This window comes from Cryptomeria japonica, chromosome 9, assembly GCF_030272615.1.
Source record: "Cryptomeria japonica chromosome 9, Sugi_1.0, whole genome shotgun sequence".
NCBI classification, from domain to species: Eukaryota; Viridiplantae; Streptophyta; class Pinopsida; order Cupressales; family Cupressaceae; genus Cryptomeria; species Cryptomeria japonica.
Window position 1 is genome coordinate 727035750 of NC_081413.1, and position 16770 is coordinate 727052519.

Genomic DNA, 16770 nt, shown 5'->3' on the forward strand with positions numbered 1-16770 from the left:
ATTGTTTTCTTCCCATATAGCATCTCAAAAGGAGTGAATCATGTTGTTGTCTTCCAAAATGTTCTATATGCCCAGATTGCTTCCAACAATCTAGTTGCCCAATATTTCTTATAGAGATCTACAATTTTGGTCAGGATGCTTTCAATATCCCTATTGGTTATCTCTGCTTGACCATTAGCTTGAGGATGGTATGGTGTAGATTTTTTATGCTTGATATTGTATTCATTGAACGATGTTGTAACAAGTGTAGATGTGAACTGTGCTCCTTTGTCCGTGACAATTTCTCTAGGGACTCCATATCTTGTGAAGATTTCTTCATACAGAAACTTGGCAACCTTGTTATCTCTTGCATGTGTCATTGACTTAGCTTCTACCCATTTAGTGACATAATTAGTACAAACCAGAATGTAAGACTTAGTGTTAGAAGGTGGATCGATTGGTCCTACAAAATCAAGGCCCCACTTGTCAAATGGTGTTACCACTACTTGAGGATGCAAGGGCATTTCATTTGACCTGGTTGGTCTGCCCATTTGTTGGCACCTATCACATTTCGTTGTATACCTAGTTGCATCTTTATGAAGTGTTGGCCAATAATATCCTGTGTTAAGTATTTTGATAGTTATTCTTTTCGCTGTAAAATGTCCACCACAGGGTTCATCATGACATGCATGCAGTATATCATAAGTCTCATCTTCTCTCACACATTCTCATGACTTGGTCTGGACTTGTGTAGAATAAGCATCTTATTGTCCATGTGAATTTGAAACTCTTCTCAACAAGCAGTTTTCTTTCTTTTGGAGAAAAATGAGAGGGTACTTTTTGAGCAACTAAATAGTTGGCTATATCAGCATACCATGGTGTTTGAACAACAATGGACAATAGATGCTCATCCGGGAATGAATCATCCATAATTGGTGAATCCTGATTTATTAATCATGAAAGAAAACCTGCAACTACATTTGCCTTTCTCGGTTTGTCTATAATTATGATATCAAACTCTTGCATCAAAAGAATCCATCTGGCCAACCTTCCTAAGATTGAAGGTTTGTTCATGAGATATCTAATTGTTGCATGGTCGGTATGAACAAAGACTTTATACCTAGTTATATAATGTCTGAACTTATTGAGAGCATAGATGACTGCTAACATATCCTTTTTTGTTATTGTGTAGTTAAATTCAGCACCCTACAAGTTTTTGCTAACAAAATAAATTGCATGTTCCACTATTTTTTATTTTTGTCCTAAGACAACTCCAATTGCATAATCAGATGCATCAGTGTGTATATGGAATGGAAGTTCCCAATTAGGACCTTGAAGCACTGGTGCATGAGTTAATGCTTCCTTCAGCTTAGAGAATTATTTGCTGCATGAGTCTGTCCATTGGAATTATGCATCTTTAGTGAGGAGTGTATATAGTGGTGCTGCAATTTTATTGAAATCTTTGATGAATCTCTTGTAATAGCCTGCATGGCCTAAAAAAATCTTTACATCTTTCTGTTTTGCAGGTACATGCAAGTTAGAAATAACTTCAATTTTTGTTGGGTCCACTTAATTCGTTTGTGAGAAAGATAGTGGCCAAGGACAACACCTTCCTGCATCATCATGAAGTACTTCTCAATTTTTAAAGACAAGTTATAGTCTTCACACCTTTGCAAAGTCTTCTCTAGGTTACTTAATGCTTCTTTAAAAGTGTCACCATAGGTAGTGAAGTCGTCCATGTATATCTCCATACAATCATGAGAAATATCTAAAAACATGCTTATGATTGCCCTTTGGAAAGTAGCTAGGGCATTACATAAGCCAAATGGAAGCATAAAGTAGGCATAAGTCCCCCATGGGCATGTGAATGTTGTCTTCTCCTGGTCCTCAAGTGCTATTCTTATTTGGTTGTATCCACTAAAACCATCTAAGAATGAGAAATATTTATTTCCTGCTAAGGAGTCCAACACTTGGTCAATGAAAGGGATAGGGAAGCGATCTTTATTGGTTGCAACATTAAGCTCTATATAATCTACACAAACCCTCCACTTTCCATTTTTCTTTGGAACAATAACCAGAGGTGATACCCATTCATTGTCAGAAACAGGATATACGAATCCTGCATTTAGCAATTTCTTCAGTTCCTGCTTAACTATTTCCCTTAATGCAGGGTTGATTCTTCTCTGAGGTTGCCTCACTAGTTAACAATCTTCTTTGATGTAGATTCGGTGTGTGCACAACTTAGGATGTAAACCTTTCATATCTGTGTAGTCCTAAGCAAATGCTTCCTTACGAGACATTATTACTTTTGTTAGAGACATAGTTTGATCTTGAGTGAGGTTATTATTAACAGTCAACCATTTATCTCCAGAGCCACTTCAACTTGTTTAATCAATTCTATTATAGATGTTGTTGGAAAGTGTGGCACTTGTATTTCATGTGGCAATAGTGTATACAGTAGGTATGTGGCTACAAGAAATCCTACAATAGAATCTGGCAGTAATAGTTGTAAGGGACATGTATTTTCTGCATTAAAACCTTCAGTTTTATCAGGGACTCCATATTGATTTTGCAAGATATTAGAGAGCACATCCTCCTCTTACTAAAACTGTAGGAAGGGGTCGCTTCGTATCATCATGAACTATTATATTGTATTGACTTCATCAGATTATTCCTCTATATATGGCTAAATTGGTTGTTCTTGCTCAAGTTGGGGTTGTGCAGGTGGGTATAGTGCAAGCTTTTTAGTTTTCATCCCATCTGCGATGGTCATGTCCCCTGATCTACATCCTATGAAGGCATCCGTTGTGGCTAACCAAGGTCTACCCAAAATGATAGGGTACCCTCCTAGTACTGCTTTAGGTGAGAGGATACCAAAGTTAGTTGGATATTGCTTGGAATCCAGTGTTACAATAAGGTATTCCACCATACCATCTAGTTTAATAGTAGAACTATCTGCAAGCTGCAAAACTGTAGGTGTAGATCTTAGGGTAGTTATGTCGAGTTTCTGCATCACATCCTTTGTTATGACATTTATTGTTGCTCCAAGGTTAATAAGAGCATTCTGAACTTGAATTCCATTAATGACTACTCCTATAACAAGACTTCTTGGGTTCGAATACTTAGGGACACAAAGTTTTCCTAGCATAATATTTGCTAACTAGCCTACACCATGGACTGTCTATGGGTCTTTCTTCTTCCTTCCTAGATTTCTCAAACAAGCTTATTTAATTGTCTTTACATATATTGGAACATCTTTTATTGCTTGAAATAAATGAATCGTAACACACACATTCTTTAGGTGGTCCACAATATCAAATGTGGGCTCTTCTTTTTGTTTTGTTTGCTCTACTTCTAATCTTTGAGGGAATGCAGGTGTAGTATCAAATTCTTGCTGCACTAGCCTTGATGGAATAGGTGGAGCTATCTCACTTTGTTGAATGGGGTGTTCAGCAAGCATCTCAGTTATCACTGGAGGCAAAGGTGCGAGAAGAGTTGTTCCTGGCCTTAAGTGGATGTCACTAATACTAACAACATAGGCAGGGTATCGGTTTGGATCAGTAGCATAAACCTGATGTTGTTGGGGTTTTTGAGGAGGTTGTAGGAGATCAGTGGATTGATTTGGCCATTATTGTCCTCCTCTCCACTGAGGCATTTGTTAACAGTTTCCTTGAGGTGGTTGCCAACCTCCTTGATTTTTCTGCCAAGGAGGGGGAGAGTTTTGGTAATTGGTCCATGCATTTTGGGAATTATTCCTATTTTGCTGAGGGAAACTCTCATAATGTGATGGATAAGGATTTTGCTACTAATTATTAGGACTATATGAATTTGAATAATAAACCATTAAAATATAATGGATCAGGTGGCATACCTTGTCGTGGAGCCCACAGTCTCCTTTGAGAAACATAGAAGACTTGGTCCTCCTCCCTTTCAATAGGTTTTAACTATAGTGGAGCATGTTGGTTTTCAATATTTGCTACTGTCTTGCAGCTGCAGTCTCTTTTCTTTTGCCTGCAGTGAGGACAATATTCAACTAACATTGCCTCTGCCTCCTCTTGCTTCCTCTTTGCTTGAAGTGTGTCCAGTTGTGTGGCCATGTTCTTGATAATATCTTGCTTGAAGTCAGATAGTATAAGCGAGTAATTTCCATCCTTGAAACCCCATTAGAAGACTTCCCCTAGGTAGCTTGATAACCTCTTCCCTTCTTTACAGTTGCTCGGGAGTAGTTCTGACATATCTTTTTAATATCATCCCAAGGAACTTGAGTGACTTCTCCTCCTCCTATGAGGTCCAGAGCATCAATACAACTTTCATTGATTCTTCTAAGGAAAATAAACTTTTGGGAATCTTGATTAGGAACATGGTTTGAATTTTTCTTTAGGCAGAACAAGAACCTTGAAATGTAGTCCTCCAAATTTTCATCATCCTTTTGTTGCATCCTGAAGATGTCATCTCCCCTATTACAACTTCTATAATATTCTTTGTATTTCTCAAAAAAAATGGTTTGCATGGCTTCCCAATTATCAACAACATCTCTCCCTAGACTCATAAACCATCTCAAGACTCCTTCTTTCAAAGTAGCAGGAAACAACTTGAGTCTATGAGCATCAGTGGTGTAATCATAGCTTCGATAGAGAATGTCGAATTTGAACATAAATGTATCCGGGTCCTCTGTTACAAGCCCACAAAACTTAGGGAGAACTAAAGCAGGGATATTCTTGAGGTTGTTATTATCATGATGGTTGGTGATAGGGAATTCAAAGGTAGCTTGGTTAGGTTGATTTTGTGCAACACCAGCCATCCTCGCTTGATAAAGTATCAAAGAAAATCGGGTTTCAACAAGTTCTGGGTCAACTGGCTCCTCAATATTGGCAAATAACTTAACTAAAGGGTTTATGTCTTGGTCTCCATCTTCAAATAGATTATAAGCTTTCTAAAAATGATCGTCTGGATAAGGGTTGTTAAGAAGAAACCTCCCTGAAGTGTCTCTTCTCCTAGACATGCAGTAGTATTCATAAGTAGTTGTGGATCATTACTCTATGAAGGTAAATGGAAACAAAACTTGTAACTACTAAAAACAAAGTACAATTATCAATAACTGCAAAGGTTTCTAGTTTGACACCATCCCCAACAACGACGCCAAAAATGACTGATCTTCTCAATGGTTCAACAATTAGACTTTGAAGTCACACCTTAGAGATTAGACATCCAACTAAGTAGTTATCTTTCATCACGAAGGTTCATTTAGTTTTCAACTCGGGGCGTATACTTGAAATGGGTCTGTAAAGTATATGCACTACAACGACTAAAACAATCACCTTTCCTATTGCTGGAAATGAAATGTTACTAAAGGAAAATGATGAAAGAAAGTAACTAAAATTCCTGAAAAGGAAACTAACTAACTTCTAAGCAAAAATTAGGAAATACAAGACTTTATCCATGATCAACAAATGAGGTTCTACTCAGTTTGCAGTGGGTATAGGAACAATCACATGAAAATATTCTAGTGGTTGCAAGAATAGTCCGTGATCAAGATAATGTTAGATACAGAATGAAAGAAATCAAGGGAATACTCTATTAGCAGCAATCAAGAAGGAAGACTGAGAGGGGGGGTGAATCAGTCTTCACCAAAATAACAAACTTAACCACCAAAAATAGATATAATAAACTGCAATAATAAGACATATAGGCAGATTGAAAACACAACACACAACACCTAGATTTTGACATGGAAAACCCAGTTAAGGGAAAAACCACGGTGGGAACCTACCCATATTAAGATGATACTCTGCAGTAGTATGTAAATATATTACAATGGAGAATGCACATGCATTTAGGCACACTGCCTAGAGCTCGCTAATAAAATATAATGGCCCAAAAGACTACAACCCTTAAGGAAGTCTCACTGACTTACAATAAGATTCAGAATACAATCCGAAAGAAATGAACTAAAAGAATAGCATCTCCAAATGCTTGATTACAATTTTGGTTAAGCATAGATGTCTGCCCTACAACACAAATCTCACCTCAAACTCAACACCAAAGGATAAATCACTTGTTCGCACAAAAACCTTTCTCTGATAATGCAGACACAACATCAACACCCAAAATACATGAATATGTCACCTATATATATATATAATTCATCAACCTTGATAACAAGGCTAGTTAAACCCTAACCCTCGACTCTCAATTACAAAATTACATCACATGATACAAAGATTGTCCACCAGACCAATATAATGATTTATATAGCATAGTATAGACCTAAAGCAAATTCCCAAATGCACAACACCACCGAAAATTACGCCAAGACCAACCTCAACACGCTACACCACCAGGAAAACCGCATAACACGAAAATCATTACTGGTTGATAAAAACCACCAAAAAACTCGCACAACGATCAATGTGAATTGACAAAACAAATAGGACACAACTAGGAAGCACCAACAAGCATGTTAGAATCATTAGGAACAGTTGTACCAATACCACTTTTCAAATCTTCATTGGTCAACGTCTGTAAGCTTGAGAACATAACCAATCGACAACTGTCACGAAGAAAGATAACTTGCTAAGCACCAAATCATGAACCATCTAAAATAAAGATACACAAGACCATCCCCAACAATATCCCAAAATCTCAATACAAGATCTGATCACACCGAAATATACCAGAGGAAATATTGAACTCTGTAAAATAGTGATCAACAAAGCAACAATAGCAAAACCGGATCATAAAGTCTTCCCTATCAGAAATCATTGGAGCAATACATAGGAATATGTTGACATCAATGACAACAACATATTCTAGCAGCAACAATGCATGACAATAGCCAACATACTCACTAAGTGGCCCCCCTTAGTAAGCATCCAAACAACTAAATTAAATGCCCGAAACTTAAAGTATCATCTTTATTAATCCAAAAGTACTTGATACCATAACAAGATATTGCCGAAAGTTTGTTTCTTCAACTAAATTAGAACTATGTTACAAACTCATAAACTATTCTTTTCTCAACCACCGTACAAGAGAAGGTGGGAGATTATTTAAAGCATGAAATTCCTAACTAACTAGCATACCACTCGCAAAGTCCAAGGAGGATGCTTTTATTGAACAAGGAGAAAAAGAAGGTAAAGTTAGAAGTGTTGAGAATCAATCAAAGTCTGTTGGAACAATAGAGAGAATCTAGCATAACCTCTTACCTAAATTTACTCCTATAGCAAAGGAAATCATTTAAGTCTTCAAATAAGTCATAATGAACCATCTTTAACCGCTAGTTGACTCTTTCAATGACAATGCTCATTGTCTATTTTATCGGCCAACAACTCCATGATCTTTATTGTTGAGCGTCTTGGACTGGTTCACCATTCTTCTTTAGTCTTGCATGAAATTGTTAACGTGCACAAATATAGGCCTAATTATCCCTATTAGAGTAACATTCAAAATCTACATGCAAAGTTACCATGGATATTCCTCATAGCATAATTACCTATTATATTGCATCGAAAAGGAACATATATCAAACGAGTTCATGTCATATGACCACACCATCAAAACATATAAAGTCTTATCACTTATCAAGGTTCTGAACTCAAAAGACGTATCTAGACTCCTAATCTCCCAGTGATGACACATAAACATAGATAAAATAGAGTCATTCTTTTGGCTTATCATTACCCATCAAAATAATAGTCAACCTCATGGTCAAAACCAAGGTCAAGCTTATAATACCAGTCACACCCATCATCATGAATACCAAAATACCTACTGAATCCCTAACCAATAGCATAACTACTAATATTGTAGACACCTAAAACATACACACCTAATTAAATGAATTTTATTTGTTTAGTTATCATTTATCCACCTATTAATTAAACTAAGGTTTAATTAATATACCCTTTTCTTCTATTTCAACCATTAATTAAATTTAACATTTAATTGATATCCCCTTTCTTCTATTAAGTGAATAAATTATATTTATTGACTTTCCACCATTTTAATTGAATTTACATTAATTAAAATCCCTTCTACAAATAAATAAATCAATATTTATTTATAAATTCCCCCCACTTGCATCTTCCTACAAATGCAAGTTGCATTAATTTTAGTTGAAATAAATCTTTTTATTTTAAATAAAATTCCTATTTATCCCACTTGCATTCTCCTACATTTTCCATTAACCTCCTAATAATTCTTCTAGAAGTCCTCAAATCCCACTTAACTAGCCTAAATTCCTCTAATCATGTCAAATCCCTAAAATTGAGGGAGTCACTTCTCCAAATTTGGGGAAAGTCTTCAAAATATGTTGAAGACTTAACCTTTTTCAACAAGTTAACTTGTTGAGTCTTCCAAACTTGTAAGGCTCTTACAAAAGCCTTTAAGGTTATCTACCTTCCAACAAGTTAACCTCCAAAGTCTTCAAAGAGCCTTTAATGCCCTTACAAGATATAATCTCTTCACCATGCTAACTCATGATGGTTTGTCCCTTTGACCATCTTTCAACTTTGCACAAGAGTTTAACTCTTGGACAATAGCCTTCATCCTTGGATAATAGCTTTATCTAATGGCTTAGCCTCTTAAGGTGTGAGGCCCTACCCCGACTCATCCTAGCATTTCAATGATTTTCATGTTGAGACTATTATGGATGCTTTATTTTATGCATTATGGATTTAGAACTTATATGATTTCATGATTTGGATAACATTGATATATATGGATGCTTTATTTATATGCTTTATGATATAGAACTCTATATGATTCTAGAATAGGATAAATTTGAGATGATGTATGTCATTATTGGATTTGCAGGACTTTACTATGATGATAGAAATAGAAATGCATGTTTTATGTATGGATCAAAATTATGTGGATTATGATAATTGCTTATGTGGATTTATTTGGATATAAGGTATATCGATTTGTTTAAATGTAAATTGTATGCAGAGTGTTTGATGTGTATTCTTATTCATGTGTTGATATTATATGAGTTTATTTGGAATTACTAATGTGTAATTGAGATGCACGAGAAAATTATCCATGTGACCATGGAAACATTATGGAGAACCAAACCTAGACCTATGTACGTTCATAAAACCAGGGGTTGTCTATTTGGAGAGACAACACCCTGTATGTATCGTATTTTATTTCTAATAGTGAATGACGCATGTGTGTTAAATTTTATTACTGATTTATTTAAATCCAACAAGAGACAATTTCCATGTGTAATTTTGTAATGTATTTTATTGTGTCACTTGACACATGTGTTGATTTATGTCTTGAATTTTGACTTGTCTCTTGAAGGGAGTTGTTCAACTATAGCTTTTTCAAATAATTGAATGTGATTCTAAATTTTCTTTGGGTAGAGAATCTTTGAGGTGTTCAACTTAGGTTTGACCCGAAAGTTAACTTTAGATGGGTTTATAAGGGGTCAAATGGACTCCTAGGGGTAGTTTGAAGGTGTTTCCTAAAGCCCATAAGGTATACCTGTGGGTTAGGAGTATTTTTAGGCATGCGTCTACTCCCATGTGACTGTTTAGTCACCTCAAAAAGTGAGTTTTCTAAGATGTGCGAAAATTCAAAATTAGAAGGTGCCATCTAGATTAGATAACCTTCCCTTTTGATGAGAGATCCTTTTTCATCTTTTTCCTACTTTTTCCTTTTTCAATTTTAAAAACCTGTGAGAACTCTCACTGAGGTCTTCTTAGGCAAGAATGAGAGATTTTGCGGGTAATCACCCACTCTCCATTTTTGGAGACTATGCATTTTTGAAAAGTTAGTTCTTGGATTCAAAATTGGCCTAAGTGTAGAAGGGAGGATTGTGGATTTGGGCTGCTCATCCTCAAACTAGTTCTAGCACATCTTTGGGCAGATTGAAGGTTGGTTCATCTCTTTGTTTTTACGTTGCATGTTTATGTTGAAAAGATTGCTTATATGTAGAGGTTGGTTTCTTGTATTTTCCTTTGTGAAAATTATTTTGTGTTCTATCTTTTATTTCTTGTATGCATTTTTTCTGTGTCTTGGGAGTAACAAGGCCTTCTACTCTTGGGAGAGTAGGATGGTCTTGCAGATGGTAGAAGTTTGACAGCCCTCGAGTGAGAGACTCTCTTTATGAGAGCGAACTCAAGGGGTGTATTTGTGACCCTTGTTGCATGGCCTGGTTTGTGCATTTGAGGGTCATAAGGGGAGAAAGTGTGGCATAGATGCCTTGGGGGGCATAAGGAATGTAGGGTTAATGATCTTATGAAATAACTTTGTTTGCCATGAGATGGCATTGTGAACTACTATTCTTGCAGTCTCCTCTGGGTATTTGGTCCACTACCACTCATGTGAAAATCATCACATTTTGTGATGAAGTGTAGCCTTGGTTGGGAAAGTGTTGTTGTGTTTGTTTTCCCTTGCTTGATGTGTTTGCATGTGTGTAACCTGTCTAGGGCTTGATTCTCCAAGCTCGGGGCTGGCTTCTAGTAAGCCTAGGCTGGGAGGTGAGCACTCCATGGTCATAGCCTATGATTTATTTGCAGGTTGTTTGGAAGAAAAGAAAAGGACAAGTAGAAGTTGTTGGATTTATTTGTTTGCAGAAAAAAGATTTGGGGATGAAATATTTTATATTTTAAGTTGCAGCAATGTAAAGGGAAACTATATGTTGTATCTATTTTGAAAGGAAATGTGTCTATTTTATTTAAAGTCCCCATTTAATAGAAATGAGGGGCTAGTTTGGGTATCTCACCCTCTTGTAATGTTGACTATATTGTGCTTTAAAAATGCCTTAAATAAATGCATTATTTCTGTTAAATTAGTATTGCAAAAATGAAATATTTATGTTGGGCTATAGCTATGAAATGTTCTTAAAATATTAATGGTTGTATGCATCTTACTTTAGAAATCTAAAAGTTCATTTTACCCCTTTAAGCATATGAATAATTGGAAAAGAATGAAATAGGGAAGCTTGCATGTTAGTGAAAGAAAAATTAAGCATCTAGTCCTAACCATTTATGCTCCAATACAAATAATGGTTTACAGAATTTACATGCATATCTCTAAGGTTGAATTCAAATGATTCTAGATTAATATAGCTGTTGTTTAAGTTTATTTAATTCTGTCATTTACTTATTTGCAGAAAATAAAATCTAAAGTTAAATAGTCTATCTAATTTAAATAAAAAAATATATATTTATATAGTTGCTGTATAAATTTATTGAATTCTGTCAATTATTTATTTGCAGGAAATAAATCTAAGGTTGTATAGTTTATCTCAGATTTTAGCAACATGGAATTTAAAATATAGAAAAATAAAAATACATTGATCTGAACCTGAATATTTTAATTAGCCTGTCAAAAAGTTCAAAAAGAAATAATATATACTGCATAGTAAAGTTAGCTCTAGTTTTCATATGCATCAAATATATATATATAATTTTTTTTAAAATAAAAAAAAAAGAAATTTATTTTTATGGATAAGAAAATAAAGGGGGGACTTTGGGTTTCGGGGAGCTTGCGCCCTCCCCCCCACCCCCCGCACAATGGGCGGCGATCCCAAGCGGCAGCCGTAGCCGCCACTGTGGGTCGCAACCCATAGTCGGGAGGCTTCGGCCCCCTGTGCTTTGGGCGGCGCCCCACAGCGACGGTGTAGCCGAGCTGCGGGCCACGTCCCACAGGGGCAGCCAAGGCCGCCACTGTGAGCTGCGACCCATAATCACGGCTGTGACCATTGCTGCGGGAGCCCATGGCCTCCGCCATTGCCTCCCTCCCTCTTCAAAACATTCGACCGCTCCTCCACCTTTGCCCTTCAATCAACCCTGCACAAAAAAAAAATGTAAAACCCTAACCCGGTTCGGGTTAGGGTAGTTTTGAAATGATAAAGAAAAAAAAATATAGGTTGCAGGGGTATTTAATAATATTTTTTTTATTAGGCTACATGGATACTTTTATAATAATGTCTGTTTAGGCATTGAATATCCGCATGTATAAATATACATGAGTTTAATTTTATATATATATATATATATATATATATATATAGTTTAAAAATATAAATGGATAAAATTAACTTGAGATTAATTGTTTTATTTAAACATTCATAATTTTATATATGTCTATATAAACCTTTAAATAGAATGTTCAAATTTCAAACATTTTGGAGTTTAATTACGTAGGAACTTATAATAACTTTATAAGTTATTTTTGGCCTTATAGGGGATTATATTAGTCCACCTAGATTTAGGCTCGTCGAGATTAAAAAAAACTTTATAGGGCAATTTTCATTATGGAGTTATTTAGCCCTTTAGTCGAATTAGATTAATCACATTTTAATTATTGTTAATATAAGCTATAGAGAATTAATAATCTAAGTGCTAGGACTAATTTTATTTAGTTCCTAAAAAGCTATTAATGATTATTGGAGATTAATATTATCCTTGTCAATCAATTTAGAGATTTGTGAATTAATTTAATCTATTGATTTAAATTGATGAGATAATAAATAATTATTTTAGTATTCCGCATTTAATTTAAATATTATTTTGCTTACTTGAGTTAGTGGTTAGAGTTAACCCAAATATAGTTAAGACAAACTTGTTAGTGCGTTTCGTATTAGCAAACTTAATGTTATTAGGTTGTTATTTAAAAAAAAAAATTATTCCGTTCGTGCCCAAAAGTTTGGGCATGACATAAGTTTAACCCTCAAAGCTTAATAAGCATCTAATGCTTACTTAACATCCTCCCAAGCCCCCTCATGGTGACACTTGTGAACATGAGATTGGGTTGAAAATCTCACATGGATTGATAACTTTGAATCTTGACCCTTCTTAAGCCAACTCAATCTTGACCATCCATTTGATCATTTCTTCTATAAATAGAGCCCATTTCCTCCATTTTAAGGATCCAAGTTTTATGCATTACATTATAGTCACATAGTATTTAGCATTTAAGCCTCTCTTTGAAATCATTTTAGTTGTATCATAGCTTAAATATATCATGTTAATCTCATATCATGTTAACTACATATCATCTTAATATCACCTTCATATCATGTTCATGCTATCTTAATCTCACAATAATCCTCTCATTTTGCACCATATCATATTTTCATATCCATATCATATTACTAAGATCTTATTTGCATAAATTTAGATCTCAGATCATATAATATCTCTCGTTCTTTGAGTACTCATCCCAAGATCAAGTGCTCTTCCAAGCTGAGAGCCACCTTGAATCTAAGGGATCCTTGGAGATAGAGGACAATGGAATGTGCTTATATATTTGGTTTTATTTTCTTTTTTTATGATTGCTAACCTCTAACATAATGTTTAATTGGTGTGCTTAACTTGTTTCTCTCATTTGCAGGATTCCACACTTCAAGGCCTACAAATACCAATACCAAAACTGTATCCACCCCTTGGTGGTTCAAACGTGGGAATGACTCAAGGAACATGTTGCAACCTATCGAGGCTTTTACTCAACAAGTTAAACTCCCACATCAACAAATAACCAATATGTATCTAGGAGCTTCTAACAGGACGTGCATGATTGAGGACATTTGTCATCACCCTTTTGATAGGAATTTTCCCATGCCACCTTTTCCTTGAAATTTTGATATGCCTAAATTTGATAAATATAAGGGAAATATGACCCTAAATACCCCGTAACGTAATTTTGCATAGCTTGCATAGAGGTGGCACATAATGACACTTACCTTGTATGCCACTATCCATGTAGTCTATAAGGACAAGCCATGGAGTGGTTCTCGAGATTACCCCCTAAGATTAGGTGTTTTGGTGAGCTAGCTGAGAAAATCATCTCACATTTCTCCTACAATATTGAGCATGAGATCAACATCATCAACTCATGTAATATCAAACAAATCAATAGATAATCTTTTTCATCTTTCTTGCAAAGGTGGAGAATCCTAGCTAACAAATTTCCTTGTCATATATCATAGAAACAAATGGTTAAAATGTTTATTCAAAATCTATTTTGTGACATAAGATTTCAAGTTCAATCACAATGGATGAACACATTTGGAGAATTCCTAGAGAAAGGTTTATCTGTCAAGAGACTTATCCTTGAGCAAGTAATTGTTAAGATCTATAAGGATCACTAAGGATGCATCTAGCTCGAGTAGCGATGAAAAACCCCGCTTTTGGTCAAAGAACAAGAATACAATCAATGATGGGGTTGTAGATACAAACATAGTAAAAGATACCCAACCTTTGATAATTTTTTCAAGGCCTGGTACCTCAAATAATCAAGTCAACACCCAAAGGACATTGTCGAAACCTAGCACTCAACCACAATAAAAATTCACACCTTTGGGTGAACCCATGGAATCTGCATTGCAAAAACTTGTTACTAACAATATTATCACATTACCAAAATCTAGAGTATTCGAGCTTAGGATCAAACCAACATGGTGGGATGACAACAACTATTTTGACTATCATCATAATAAGGGACATAAGACTAGCAATTGCAACAAGATTAAGAATATTATCCAAGACCTCATTAACGATGGTGTAATTGAAGTTGAAGTTCATTCATCCAATGAGTAACATGTGGTGTTTAAGAATAATTTGCCTAACAATGATAAGAGAAATGCCTCCAAGAGTACTCTTGATAATAATGCCAATCATGCAAACATTTCTTATAAGTACACAGTTAATCACATTATTGAAATGGACCATCATGTCTCTACCATAATTGTCAAGAACAAAATGTTGGCATTTTTTATGATGTGATTGTCATTGATGGACACACACTTGTTTTGTGATCACTTTCTTTATGTATGAGTTATGCTCAACCAGTAATTGTTCCAACCGGTACTATGTATTATAGTCTTTAGACTATCGGTGTTTTGCAGAAGATGTTTACTGGTCACAAACTGACTGAAGACCTCAAGTGGTACGAAGGAACAAAGCGGTAGTTAACACTTTGATCTACCAGTCTTCATTTTGACAACTAGCAATCGGTAAATTTTATGAACTGATATTACTCTGTGATGAGTTACCAACCGATATTTCTATGATGAGTTATCATCCACCGACACTTTGGCGGTGATTTTATGAAGTGATTACCAAATGTGTCTAGATGCACTGAACCTAGGAACTTGTAATGCAATCCTATTGGACCGACATGAAATCAAACTCCTTTATAAGGATATCATATCTAGGGTTTTTAAGTATGAGGGTTTTGTATGTGTGAATATAGAAGAGAAGATTAGGTCTGTGCTAAGAAATAGAGCGAGGAGATACTGAAGACTAAAGTAATCCTAAATGTACATTAACAATGAGCTATCAAGGATTTAACCAAGCATACTGTGCTAGTATCTATATCACCTACTTGTTGATTACTCATATCTTCAACAAGTCTGAAACCCTTAATCGGGTAGGCTCAGAAAATCCTTTGTAAATCCTCTAATAAGGTGGTTCACATATGTGAATCTGAAATCCTCTTACAAGGTATTCTTTAACAAGACTTATCTCCTAACAAAGATCTAGATTCCTAACAGGATCTGTTCTAGTGAAGAACATTGTATGACCTTAATCGGTCTGGTTTTTATTCTGCAGATAGTTACTTGTGAGTCTCTGCTCACCGTGGTTTTTCCCATTTGGGTTTCCACGTCAAAACTTCTTGTGTTATGGTGATTGTTCTCTTGTGGGTGAATGCTCTGCTTGATATTTGGTTTGCATTTATCTTAACCGGTTTATTTGTAAATCAATCATATCGGTTATCCGCTAAACTGTTTAAGTATTTGAGTTCACTAAGTATTGGTATACTATTTCACCCCCCCTCTTAGTATTCATCACAAAACCCTTGAATATAATGTAACAACTCATCAAGGTAAAGAGACCTTAAAAGGTACCACATCCAAATCCACCTCTTCATCCAACTAGTACAACTTTGTTGATCATCTTGGAAAGACACTTGCCCACATATCCATTCTTGAGCTTTTATGCATATCCCATTCGCACAAGGCCATCTTAGGTAAAGCATTGCAAGAGATTTTCATACCTACCAACCTACATGTAGATCACTTTGAAGCCATGGAAAGACACCTCTTAACCAACTACTTGATGTTCTTTGAGCAAGACGATACATCTCCCAAACAACCCCATAACACATAGCTCTGTATTGAAGCTTTCATTCACAAAGATCGCATAAAATGAGTCCTCATAGATGGAGGAGCGGGTATCAATATTTTTACCTTGAAATTATTTACCGCATTAGGGTTCTTTGAAGCAGTTGTTGATGGAAATAAGAGAATAACAATAAAAGCCTCTGACAATGATGATAACTCATCCAAAGGGTCAGTAATATTGCCAATCAGAGTTGGGTGAGTGGTTAAAGATGAGGTCTGCCAAGTCTTAGACCTTGACCTCACTTATAATCTCCTCATAGGTCAAACATGGATTCATTACATGCAAGTTGTTTCATCTACATACCATCAATGCATCTGTATGCAGGAAAATGCGGTGATCAAAATGAATAAATCGAGATCAAAAGACCCACATACCAATGAGACTCTTGGAGCAAGTATATAAACTAATTGAACTAGTTTAACTTCCCAAGGGGTGTTCCATTGTTCTCTATCTCACAGGATCCCTAAAGCCAATGTTTTGCCCTCAGCTCATTGAGCAAATGACTTAGGAATGACAACTCCAAGAACGAGTGATATTGTGATCTATATGCATGAATGCACTCTAAGATCTATATGATGTGTTAAAACTATGATGATTAAGCTAGTATGAAGATAGTGATATGATAAATATATTGCTAAATTATCCTAATCAT